Genomic DNA, 14,084 nt, shown 5'->3' on the forward strand with positions numbered 1-14,084 from the left:
CTCTGGACACGTAACCCCAATTTGCAGCCCATTTGATTTTGATAATTGCAGCTCATTTTCATCTTCATTTATATATTCCTTTAGCAATTTCGATCCAAGTATGGTAAAGGCTAAAGAGGCGTTTGGTTGAGGAGAAATTTTTTGAATACTAGAAAAATGTAATTGATAGAAAAATGGTTGAAAAATGAGTTTGGTAAGAAAGTTTAAAAAAAGTTGTTTGGTACCGTAAAATATTAGTAGGGAAATTGAGTTAAATATGCTGAGTGTATGTTTGGTTGAAAATAAAAATTTGATGGGGAAATGGATGGAATTTACGAAAGTAACCTTTTTATAAAATTTTGAACCATTACAACATATAAAAAGAAGGGTATTAATGTCATTGTATTCACCCACTTTTTCATTTCTCCAGATTTTGACAAGAAATACCACGTCTGTAGAAGCATTCTTCAACAGTGAATTTATCCAATTTTAACATGCTTTTGTACTTATATAGCAAAGTGTGTTTGATGGCTAAAAGTAATGGAATCCTTCAACCAAATGAGGAGAATGGAGATTGCTACATGCACTTAGATCGAGAAATTTTAAGAAGACTTGAACCAAACACTACCTAAAGGTATTCCCAAGAATTAAATAATGTTAACTTGACGTGTAAGAGTTGAGTAGGTAAAGATCTATATGTATTTGATCCTCCCTAATAGCATACTTAAAAGAGGTTAAAAGCTTTAATTATGAACTCGTCCCGAACAGGATTACAGATACTTGTGGTTTATTCAAAAAGAAAAGTATTTTCAGGAGTGCTTCTCTAAGGATCCACTTTGGAGTTCAAACAATCACTTTTAACCACCGCAAATGTCACCTGTTGTGTAATACAACATTTCTTTGTTCATTTTTTTCTTTAACTAGTACAGCATTTTGTTTAGTATTTATTGGATTCATGTTGCATTTAAATAAAAAAAAATGGGGCAGAGAATTAGGAATTTCGATTTTCTTGAAAAATAGATACATGGAAAGGAGGATATAAGTGGATTGTGTAGGAACTAAATACATTGAAAAAAAGGTTACTACTTACTAGCATACTCTTTAACATTATTATTGAGTAAAATCTCATGCTTACTCTATTGATATAGAGTGGATCTACATTATTTAGTAAAGTCAATTTGAAATTTTACTCTTATTAAACTTTTTTTTTTAAAAAAATCAAAGAAAATATTATTAACAAGGAGTTTGCATCAAGTTTATCAATGAGTAATAATGCATAACCCATTGCCGTAACTCAGTTTAAGTTATTATTTTGTAGTATTTAAATGTTCATATTGTGTTAATATTCCAATCAAGTGAACAATCAAGATTACATAATGGATGTAAGGTTTGGTAAGTAGTGATATTAGTTGTTATCTGCTTGTTGGCTATAATAACATGCCTTCTTTTTGTATTATGTATAGAAGTTGAAGTTCTCCTCCAGAATTTTTCTCTTATGCTACAAAAGGCCAACAATTTGATGGAAGAGAAAACATTTTACTTTATGAAATATGACATATTAACAACTTCTAGTGGTGACAGATTAGTATGCTTTTACGCAATTACCATTAGTCTAGGAAAATGATGTTATATCTTATTCCATGCCAAAATGCATATTATTATTGTATTAAAAAAAATGCATATTTTTTTTTTTTTTTGATAAACAAAATGCATATTATTTTAATACTGATTATTTACACATTTGTTCATAAAGCATGTCATTTAATTAAAAAGAAAAATGATGCTCACCGTAAGTGTACCGATCGCACAAGTAATATAATGAGTAAGTAGAGTATCGTCTCCACAGGAATTGTAAACCAAGTACCACAATAACCAGTCCCCTTAAGTTGGAAAATTTGGTTGTTTTGGAAAATAGTGAATTGATGGTAAAATAAAGACAAATATTTAAAATATATAATTTTCAATTTAATAAGCAATGATAAAAATAAAATTGGATTTTTTAGAGAATAATAAAAGACATTACAGCTAAGGTTCACGCACCATATGATCCCCACTTTAAACTTTTGATTGATTAACAATGCTCATTCATTTTAATAACTCAGACAAATTATCCTCTAAAAATAATTAGTTAAATTCCAATCTCTGGGCAATTTAACCCTTTAATTCAATTAGAACCCTATTTTCTTAACAATCCCGCATGAAATTAAGCATTAATCACGATAAATTAAACGACTGCAATTCACACAAGTCCATCCCTAGAGCATGCATAAATTGTTACTTTACCCCCTTTCAGAATCAAAACCCCAATATTCCTATTGCGAGCCCTAATTCCCAAATTATTATCTCATATTAGGTTGATTAAGTCTAACAGAAATAATAAACAATACGCACAGGGTAAAAATAAAATATATTAAAATAAATGAGCAAAAATAAATCAATCCATCGCGAAAAGAGTTCACATAGGGTTTGTGACCCTAACTACAATAAAAGAAATTAGTCAGCCATAGACATAGCTGACATAAAATTATAAAAGAAAAAGATGAAAGAATGAAATTACAATAAGAAACTAAGAACAATTCTCTGCTCTTCTCCTTCTTCTGGAAATGTTTCAGTCTCCGTGTTGTAATCTCCCTTGAAAAAGCCTCGCAGCATCCTTTTAAATTCGGAATTTGACTACAAGCAGAAGTTCGCGCGAGTCGCGCCATAGTGGCGCTGCACTCGCGCAAAGTCTCTGGATTTTGTGCTGAAATGCATACCCGCGCGGGTAGCGCGGCTCTCCTTTCCTTGTTTTTTCAAAATTCGAATTTTTTCTCACTTTAACCTATAAAAACTATATAAAAAATGAAAAATAAACTGAAATGGAAAACTAAATAATAAAAGTAATTAATATACATAAAATAATCTTTTATGATTAAATTCTTATTATTTTTGGCTTGGAAAATATCACATGCCAGATGCAGATCAAATCATTCCCAGATTTAAACGTTGTTGTCCCCAGCAACGAACAAGACTTAACCCAGGAAACAAACAATATTAATCCAGCATAACAATACATAGACACTCTCAGACACAATATACTAAGCATGACTGATCCAACATCACAAAATTCCAACAATATCATCAGCTTCTTAAAGATGCAAGTCTACATTGATTTTCCCTCTCAAAGATAAATAATATTCACTCAACACTCAGTGTTTTAGGGTATCATGAGCACTTAATCCAACACAGCTATAACACTACCATAAGCTTGATAATATTCTCAAAATTCTTAAAAATAAAGAATCAAACACATGCACTAGTTGATCAAAAGCACTTCACAGGTTGTATCTTGGCCGGGTTAAAAGGGTAGGAATATATGGAATAATAGCTCAAAACACCAATGAGATTGAAAAACTGATACTCTTACAATTTAGCACATTCAACTCAATAATCTTGCTCCACTAACATTTCTACAGAATTTTGAAAATTAATTCCTTTCAGCCACCTTTTTATGCATAAGTAAAATATTTTTTTTCAGGGTAAAAATAGAATATACATCCCTTAATCACTTAACCTTTGTGGAGCTTACCTCAATTTCTTTATTTATTTTTAACATATCAGTAATTCAATCTCAATCAGGGTAAGTCACATGGATATAAGCTAAGCCATCAATCAGGCCAACAGGTCATTTATCAACAAAATATGCTCAGGCTCAAGGGACTAGCAATGGAAAATTTTCATACAGGTGAGCTATTTTGACCATAGGCTAACAAGAACAAAATGCCTTAATCATCTCAACCAATGCATATATCATAGAGAAACAACTTAAGTTCTAGAGTGTTATAATTCAACGGTAGGTGTATCCATTACAAACATAACATGTGAAAATCAGGTATGATACTACGGACTAACCAGAATTTGAAAATGAAATTGTGTGATGTTTGATAAAAAAAAAAATCGGAGACAAGTAACACCTAACCGCGAGTGGCTATCGTTAGCCCATACCTATGGGGGATAGATGCCTATTATAATAACCCTAATTATATGACTTTTAAATTGAAGGGTTATGACGAGAACCTTATGGTCATAAACAGAATGAGAATGAAATTCTTCGGCTATAGTCTGAGTTAGAAGCTAAGTCCGGTTTAATTTTGCAGACAAAATTTCTAAAAGGAGAGGTGAATATAACAACCCTCATTATCAAGTTAGATTAATTAAGGAGATTACGATAATTAAGGTCAAATAATGGTTCATTGATCATGAAATTATCATGACAAGATGTAAAAGGATAAAATTATTTCAAGTAAGTTTAATAAGACCTTAATATTAATATTAACAAGTTTTAGTGTCAAAGATTAATATGAGAAAGTGTGGGAGTTCAATTATAATTAAACATAAAGTAGTCTAAGATTCAATTGGATGATGTAATTAAATTCATTAGGGAATTTTAAGAACTTTAAGGGGGGTTGTAGTGTTGTTTAAATAAGTCTAGATAAATTGTAAAAAATATATATAGAGTAAAGGGTTGAAGAAGGTAAGCTTATGATCTTGTAATTCAATTAGTTTCAAAGTTACTAGTGTTGTTGTGATAAATTAAATAACCAAAAATCTGATCCATCCTCTTGATCCAAATCAGCGCATAGGCATAGCATTTAGAGTCTAAATTAGTGTTTCCTTTACCTAATAAGATGGTCCCTCCATTAACTCATCACAACCACTCTTGTTTCTTTTCTTTTCTTGATAAATTAAATGACGAAAATCTGAATCCCTCTTGGTCCAAATTCAGCGCACATGTAGAGTATTTTGAGTGTAACTCAGTGCCTTCCTTTCTATTAAGTTGGACCCTCCACTAATTCATCATAACCACTCATGTTTCCTTTCTTTTTTTGATAGATTAAATAACAAAAATCTGACCTCTTTTGATTCCAAATCAGCGCATAATGGAGAGTAATTGGAGTGGAATGACACTAATCAAATAGAAGCATTTATGAATTGGTTGTCATGGTTGGTCCCTCCATTTGCTAGTCTTAGCCAACCTTGGTTGTCTTCCTTTCTTTATTAGTTGGTTGTATTCTTTTCTTTCTTAGTGGGCTGGTCCTCTTTTGTCTTCTCAATAATCATACGTAGCTAGCCCTTGGTGGAAGGAATCAATTGTTTTAAAAATGAATTGATAGATAAGAAGGTTGACAAGGGGATTTAATCAAGTTAGGCCACTCCTAAGCTTACTTGGTCGTTGGGTTCTCTTAGTAGTCATTCAAAAATCTGCCCATTTTCCTCTAACCATATCAGCCTAATTAAGGGGAACCAAGAGAAACTAGTGAGTTCATCCTTGTGTTCTTGAAGTCATAATCTTCTATTCTTCTTCTTGTTAAATGATAAAGATTGAGTTCCATTCATGAATCCTACCTATTAGGAGGGCTGTCAACATAAAAGTATTTGTGAAGGTTGTTGATAGATGGATAGTTCATAAGTTTGTTCTCTTCAAGGTAACTAAGGTAACTATCTCTCACTTAGTGTATATGGTTACATTTCTTGAAGGTTGAATATTGGTGTTATGGTCCAAGTAAAATAAAGGTTGATGTATGTTGAAATTAAGGCTTAAGTATTATAAGATTTAAAGAATTTTCCTTAAATCTAGTTAAAGTCAGATTGGTTATTGGATGGCTAAGGTAAGTGAAAATAAGTTTGTATGTTAAGTAATATGTAGAAAAGAGTACAATGTTCAAATTGCTTGGACAATTTAATGTAAAAACATATGGAAGTAAAATTGATGATGCTCTCAGAATTTTAAGGAGTAGTAAGTTCAGTTTTACGAAAATCATATCTCACTCATTTCTTAATCAAATGGAGCGTGTGAGGTACCAAATTGAAGGTATGGATGTCTATTTTCTTGTCCTAAAATATGGGAATTTTATGAGCTAACGTCACTGTTTTCAAAAAAGATTAGTAGGCAGTGTTCATTCACGTCACAGTTTTACAGCAAGCAACAGTGAGTTTACGAAATTCATATCTCCTTCGTTACTTAACGAAACGAGACGATTCTTGTGCCAAATTAAAGATAGAGATGTCTAGTATTTTTCATAAATATTAAAGATTAAACTGGGCAGTACATCATCCCAGAAAAATTAAATAGTCCACGACTCTGTTCAAGTGACATTGGATTTACAGTTTACTACTTACGGCGGACTTATCTTGGGCTGTACTTGTCAGAATAAGGCTTATAATATATCGTTGGAAAGCTTGTGACACGTAGATTATAATGGTTAAGTCTTGTATATAACTTGACTAATTAATATGTAATTAATGATGTGAATGATTCCTACTCTATGTGTGCCTAGAGAACCTTGCACTTGAGGATTGTATTGGAGCATACGTATATTATTGGAGTTGGGCTTGATAAGCTCAGTGAGGTAAGCTTCTAGTTCTGGTTGCTCCTCTCTCTTGTTGCCCCACCATGATGGTGGGCATTATGGTGTTATTGTATGAAAGTATGTGATATACTGTATATGTGCATTCATTCACATTCATATAGATGTTATGATGATGCACTGATAATATATGTTATGAGGATCCTGGCCAGTGATCATGGTATGTAGGCTGCCTATGACTTGACTCTGGGAGCTATTTCATACTGAGGTTGTGTTGACTGTCTATGGCTTGACCCTAGAGTCACACATGTGTAACCGTCTATGGCTTTGACCCTGGGGTTACACAAGGATTGATATAATGATACTATCTTTATGCTGTATGTTTGTTATATATGCTTTATATCTGACTTATTATGCAGGAAGTGGGCTCAAGGGATTAGAGGATTCTTTAAGAACCTTGAGTTTACTGAGATGTGGTTAATCTCACCCCTCTTTGGGGACATCATTTCAGGTACCCATGGTAGCAGTGAGCAATATAAGGGAAATGGCCCAACTATGGATTAGTAGATTGAAGCTGTTGTTTATATTCTGATTAGACTTTATGATGGCATGTATAATGATTAACATGTCCAATTATCTTATTTTGAGATTATGTTATGCATTTATTTTGAATCCTGAATGTAGTATTAGAGACGTGGATTATTTGATGATGCTTTGACGTTTTGAAATTTATATAGAGTATTCAGTTATTTGAGCATGGAGCATTATTGTTTGTATTGACCCGTAAAGGGGATTGCAGTCCGTGTGGGACTTGCAAGCGGTCTGTTTAATTATTGTATTTATCATATAGTTATCCGAAATACAGCCATTATGCTGTCCGCAAGACTCCGTCAGGAATGATACTTAAGGTCATATCCGGATGGTCAATGACCACTAGTGATGGCTAATAGTTTTAATTAGTAGACTTAGACGTTAATGTTACGCTAATGCAATATATCATATGAACGCTTTGAAAATGTTTTAGAAAATATTTTGGAAAAAATTTACTCGTATTTTTATAAGACGTTTTATTATTCTTTAAAATAAAGTCTTCTGCTGTGTATGCTAAATATTATGGATGTTAACAACCGGAGTACTACGAGGTGTTACACCTATAGCAAAAAACAACAAAAGGGTACTATACCTCTATAATTGGAGCAAACTTTTAGTACCACCATTACATTAAATTTAGTGCGAAGGTAATTTATTTATATTAGGATATATATGTAGATTTTGGAATTCTAAAAATTTGTATAGAATTTATTTATGTATATTAGAATAAATGAACTTCAATGCGTTGATAATATCAATGATTTTTCTCTATAATTGGGGAAGTTTGCATTTTTCCTCTGTCCTCATAAACAAAAATATTTTTAGTGGCATTGAAAAAATATCGAGTATTCAATATATTTTTTTATCAAATATAAAAAAAATATTATAATTATATTATATGTGTCTTTGTAATTATTTTCTCTCATATTTATTTTTTTCCTTTTTTTTTGTAAGAGAGTAAATATTTCATTGACACTGAAAAAGTGCTCCCGATAAACATGTGTGGTTCCAAGGTGCCTATAGGCCTATAGTCGGATTCTATTTTATTTATTTTTGGTAATTTTTGAATCAATAAAATTAAATTATTCTAATGTCGCACTTCTAACCCGAATAATAAAAAAGAAAGAGGAGACCTCATTAACAACATTATAATAAAGAGGCTATTTATTGACCCGACCTGGAGGCTCTTCCATCAAGTCCATATATAAGACAGTAATTATGTCTTATCCAAAAAACAATTTATTAAAACTAACTTGACCCGATCAGTCTCATCGGTTGAATCAATTAACCGGACATATATGTAACTTGATAAAAACTTGATAAAGAGTTGATGAATCAATTCAGCTTATATTAATCTGGTATTGATTTTCTGATTGAATTGGTTCCTAAAATTGTGACAAATATTTCACCTCTTGAGATTCAAACTGGTTACCAAATGAGAGGAGAGTAAAATATGAGAGGAGAGTGGATACCAAAAAAATATATGAGAGGAGAGTAAAATGCTAACCATTGAGCCACATAACTTTAATTATTATATTACTTTTATTTATATATTTACTATATATATTTACATAAATTTAATTAATCGGTTGAATTAGTGTCCCATTTATACTGTATTTTTAATAACATTACCCAAAAGAAATAAAAACAACATAAAACCTTTAATAGAATTAAATCACTCAATATGAGTTAAGAATAGATAATGTTTTCTGAGCTTCTCGCCCTATATAGATTGACCGACTGCCCTTACAAAAAGAGATATTATTTTTGTTTTTAAAATTTTGTATACATAGAAAATGGTGAAAATGAGATTTTACTATTTGTTTTACAAATTCATAAAAATAAGAAATAAAATAAAATTTAGAGCAACACTTATAGAATTTTAAATAAAATTCTGTCAATTAAAAGTGAAAATAAAACAAAAAAACTAACACCAAGCTAACACATCCATCAAATTCAGTGTCCATTGAGAGACCCACTATTTTTATTATAATAGGCCGGATTAAGTGATACATCATTTTGATGTATTAAGGGCCTGTTTGGTGTGACGTATAAGGCATAATAGTATAAGCTTATACTATACGTTATGACATTTTCAGTTGTTTGGTGTGACCATCGTATAGTATAAGCTTATACAGCATAATCCCCTAATACATCAAAACGATGTATAACTTAATCCGGCCTAAGGGTGAGGGATAAGGCCTGATAAGAGATTGATGTATTAGCATCGTTGACCAATGTAATTCTCAAAAATAAATATATTATCTTAATATTAATCTATGAAAATAAAAATTAATTTTTCAATATATTAATTTTTAAAATATTGAATATTTTTATTTTTATAAAAATTAATTTATATTTCGGACACACTGATCAATAAATTTTTATAAAAATTAATATCATATGATATTTTTTGAAGAATTATATAAATTCTTTATTAAAGGATATTTTTATTAAAAATATTTATTTTTATCATATATAGTATTATACAGTATATTACCAAATACTAGATGATATTATTTTATATAACATCGTGTCAAACGCTGGATAATATTAAAATTCAATCAGGTCTTATACAATCAGGCTTATACTATCAGGTCTTATACTATCAGACCTTATCCTATACTATGCACCAAACATGCCCTAAGGGATTATGCTGTATAAGCTTATACTATACTGTGGTCACACCAAACAACTGAAAATGTCATAACGTATAGTATAAACTTATACTATCATGCCTTATACGTCACACCAAACAGGCCCTAAAACTCAAGTATGTCAGAGTGCAACGTAAATGACGAGCTCGTTTTTCGTGCTTCGGGAGCTTGTACTCCCTTTCTAAAAATAGGGAGAAAAAAAGGATTGAGATGAACATTTGAAAAAAGAAAAGGGTATAAATGGAAATATCTTTTCCTTTTTTAGTAAAGGACCATGAAATAATGTTGTGCTTCTAGAGCACATTAGAAAAATTCGTAAATGATAGACTTGAGAACGTGAAAAACCACTTCCAAATGCTAAGTTTTCGATCATTTTTTGATAAAAAAGACAATGTAAAGCGAATGAGAAAGAAAAAGAGAAAGAGAAAAGAAAATCAAAACCACAGTTCATACAAAGGAGAAAATAAGGGAAGAGAAAAAAAAACTTATAGAAGGCAAAAACGTCTAAGGAGGAAAGAGCAAAAGACGTAGTTTTTTACTTTTTGAAAGAAAGGGTTGAGAATGATGAATGAAAAAATAAAAAATAAAAAAGTGATTCTCTTTGTGCCCAGGAACAAAAACTTTTTGGTTTTTTATTTTATTTTCCGGCATAAAAATTAAACTAATTCATCTCAAGAACAACAAAATAGATCAATTTTACCAAACGCTGTTTCAATCAAATTTTGTTCCTGGGAACAGTAATTTAAAAAAAAAATTGATTATCAGATGGTTGTCATGCACACCCATGGTAGTTAAAATCCCGATTTAAATCTGTGATTTTATGATTTTTTTAATGAAAACGATTTCATCAAAACTCCAAACACTTTTATGATTTTTTACAATTTTTTTACGTTTAGATTTTACGTTTTATGATTTTTGATTCGTCTTCCGATTTTAACTGCCATGTGCACACCTTTAATACACTTGTCGTAACAATGTAATAGGCCTGAATTTCAAACCAAACCAATCGATTTAGGGCCGCACGATACTAACAAATCTCAAATTTGCAATACTCTTTTAAAAAAAACCAGCCATAAAACTTCACAAGGAAAATCATAACTCTTAACAACAAATAGTTGCTAATAATTGCTATCAACTAGATGCCAGTTACACGTTGATCTCCAATTGTCATCATTGAATATAATAATGTTTTATATCTAAAATAGAAATCTTAGAAGGCCTAGAAGTTATTAAGTTTGGGTTATATTGAATATCCATGAAATATGTCCCACTCCTCTGTGAATGTAATTTAAATAATCGATCTAGCTAATAATGCTCTATACTTAGTAATTAAAATATCCTCGATTATCGAACAATTAAAAAAAGCCCCAATATAAGATTTTACTATGCTCACACTTTAATATTCTCTTTTACATGGACATAATTAACTTCAATGTTAAAGTCTTATAATCAAAAACTCTTCAAAACCCTTCAAAACCTTATTTATCAAAAACCCTTCAAAATCTTATTCAAAGTCTTATAATCAAATACATAATTAATGCAACGAATTTATGTTAAAGTGAGGAATGACAAAGTGGCAATGGTTTTCCTAGTTTCTCCGGTTGCATAAGAAATTATTCCTCTCTTGTAGACCCATTAAATATGTGGGACTCACTGCATTAAAGAGAAAAAAATGGATGAGACATTTTTATGAGTTTGTAATATGGGAATAGTTTATCCCGAGAAACTAATTCCCATTCAATTATATGGCAACATGGTTTATTTTGTCTCTTTGATTGCTTGTTTTGGAGGATTACGTAAAGATTTATTGTTCTTTCCATTATAGTTGATTGTTGAGCGTAGAAGTTGGGAGCGGTAGATGGATCGATGATGAGAATTTAAGATAAGCTTTTGGTGATGCTGTTTGCTACTATCATAATTTTTGTCAACTGATTTATATGAAATTTTGGCTCGTGGACTGGCCCTATCTCGTGGGATTATATAGGTTTTTGGCCCATGCGGGCTTTTTTATTTGCAGGATTGTTGGCCTTAGCTCATGCGGGCTAGGGTCTAACGAGATGAGATAGTCTGTTTTGATGGCTTTACTTTATATGTAAATTAACCCATGTTAAAAGCATGCTTATAGCACTCACATTCAATCAACGACGAAAACCAATTGTTAAAAGTAGGGGTGCAAATAGGCAAAGGTAGACTTTAGCTTAAATAGGTCAGACCTATGTAAAATACTTTAGGCCTGGCCAGATTCGTTAGCTTGTGTACGCCCAAATTATAAATTTAGCACGAGATATATTTAAAAAACAAAAGACTTGGCATAGGCTTATTAGCCTGATTAAGCCTATAAGACATTCAACAATTTAAAAAATAATAATTAAAATAATATAACTTTATTATTCAAAACCATTAAAATAATAATTTATTTATTTTATTTAAATTAAATAATATAAAATATGCCGACGTGTAGACTTATAGGCCTGACATGTAAAACAAAGCATATGTCATGCTTTCTAAATAGGTTTTGTTTACGTCTGAAACTGTTCTATAATTTAATTCTTTCATTGAGTAGTTAATAATAATAATTTTGAAAAATAAAAAAATAAAAACCAAAGAAGGGGATTTCCTTTATATATTATTTAGCATATTGGTCAATATTACGTGTTTGCTAATTCTATTTTTTAATAATAATAATAATAATAATAATAATAATAATAATAATAATAATAATAATAATCAGTGTTTTAAGTTATATATATTTTTTTCGGTAAACATTAAGTGAGTATATTTTATCCTTTTAAGATGTATTTAAATTTGTATATTTTGAATATATTTTTTTTAAATAATTAAATCAATAATTTTTTGGGTACATAATTAAGTAACTAATTAACAAAGATGAATTTGAAATGATGAAAAGTGGACCCTTCCCTTCTCCGGTAGGTAGTATAGACTATAGATATAGAATCAGATATATTAATTAGCATTTTTATTAACATATTATTTATTTAGAATTCAGAAATCCCTCGTCGATGTAGATTGGATTGAATTGGATTGGGCCCAAAACAAAACAAAGATGATGCTGCTGAAAATAACACCCAAGTCCAACCATTGCATTGTTCTCTCTCTCAGTGTAGTGTAGTGTCTATCAAAGTCAAGTGTGGCCCTCCAATAACCCAAAACTGCAATCAGTGTAATGCATTCTCTCATATACAAATTCTCAAATTGGGCGGGATGGGATTTAATAACTCTTTCTTCTCCGCGAAAAACCCTAAGCCCCCTTCTCTTCTCTTCTCACCCTTCAATCAAATCACAAAAATGGTTACCATTTCTTTTCGTTATCATCTCTTCCTTCTAAACAAAGGATTCATTGAATCTGACTTGAATGAATGTTCGTTCTTCTTCAAGCTTTCTTTATGCTTTCTTTCTTTCTTTCAATCAACGACTTCCCCAAACAAAAATTGTGGTTACCTTTGGCCGATGCTCAGCTCAACTCACGATAACAATACTGTTGAAGATCTTGTTCAACAAGCTAAGCTACCAACTACAAGCAGCAACTCAACTCAAAAAGGGTGCTGAGCTGATGAAGGAAGGTATTATTATCACTACTTTCTTTCGCCTCTGCTTTTATTTCATTTCATTTCATTGGTTCTACCATTTATTTTAAGTGTGTTATTGCGTTTTGTTTTTGTTTTTGTTTTTGTTTCAGCGACCATAAAACATGTATTTGTATTTGTATTTGTATTTGTAGCTCAAAAAAGACACTGAACAGAGGCATTTTTGAGGTAGTCCTCTTGATGGCACCCGACCCTAAGCCTCTTGAGATTCTTCTCAAAAATCTTCCTTTACTTGCTGCTGAGGATAAGGTAACTTCCCATACCATACCATACCATACCTTTATTTTTCTTAAATCCTCATTATTAATACTGTACGTCATGTATTTGTTTGTGCTCTATAGTCTATGGTTTATTCATTGTATCTGTATTGTTACTTTTGTTTGTAGTGATAAGTTTTTTATAACTGAATGAATCTTAGAAGCTCAGTTTCAGTTCACTCAGTATTATTACTTTGCCTCTGCTTTTAAAAAGTATATAAGAGGAGGTTAATAGTTGTTTAAGTTTACTGTGTGATTAATTTAGAGAGAAGAAAATAAATAAAAAAATGGATTTGAAAAATTTCTTAATAAGATTGAAGTTTAATTGCGCTGTTTGTGTTACTTTATTTGGGGAATAGGAGAGATGCTAGATTAGTGTTCTGTTGATCAGAGATCAGATCCTCAGAGCACCTAATGTTGTGATTTGACAAGAGAGCTTTATTTGGTTATTAAGAGAGCTTTTTTTCTTCCTTGCTTCTCTCCTGAGCTTTTCCACTTCCTACCTTTCTATCTCTTAACCTATGTGTCTCTCTCTTTCACCTTTCTAAAAAACTTGGCTTCTTATGGAATTTTGAAGCTTTTTTTCTTTCCAAAAATGATTAAGTTATTAATAAAGATTGAAAGATGAAGAATATTAATATTTTTTTT

The 14,084-nt window shown here is 31.0% G+C and overlaps 1 long non-coding RNA gene across 1 annotated transcript; it reads left to right on the top strand.

The window, feature by feature from the left end:
• Positions 1 to 5,129: 5,129 nt before the first annotated feature.
• LOC133288341 (uncharacterized) lies at positions 5,130 to 7,040 on the top strand. Its single transcript, XR_009748381.1, has 3 exons — positions 5,130 to 5,453; positions 6,297 to 6,368; positions 6,838 to 7,040. It is a non-coding gene; the product is annotated as an uncharacterized LOC133288341 (long non-coding RNA).
• The last annotated feature ends 7,044 nt before the right edge of the window (positions 7,041 to 14,084 follow it).

The sequence above is a fragment of the Gastrolobium bilobum genome, unplaced genomic scaffold, assembly GCF_033153095.1.
Source record: "Gastrolobium bilobum isolate Gb01-03AN ecotype WA unplaced genomic scaffold, APGP_CSIRO_Gbil_v1 utg4904, whole genome shotgun sequence".
NCBI classification, from domain to species: Eukaryota; Viridiplantae; Streptophyta; class Magnoliopsida; order Fabales; family Fabaceae; genus Gastrolobium; species Gastrolobium bilobum.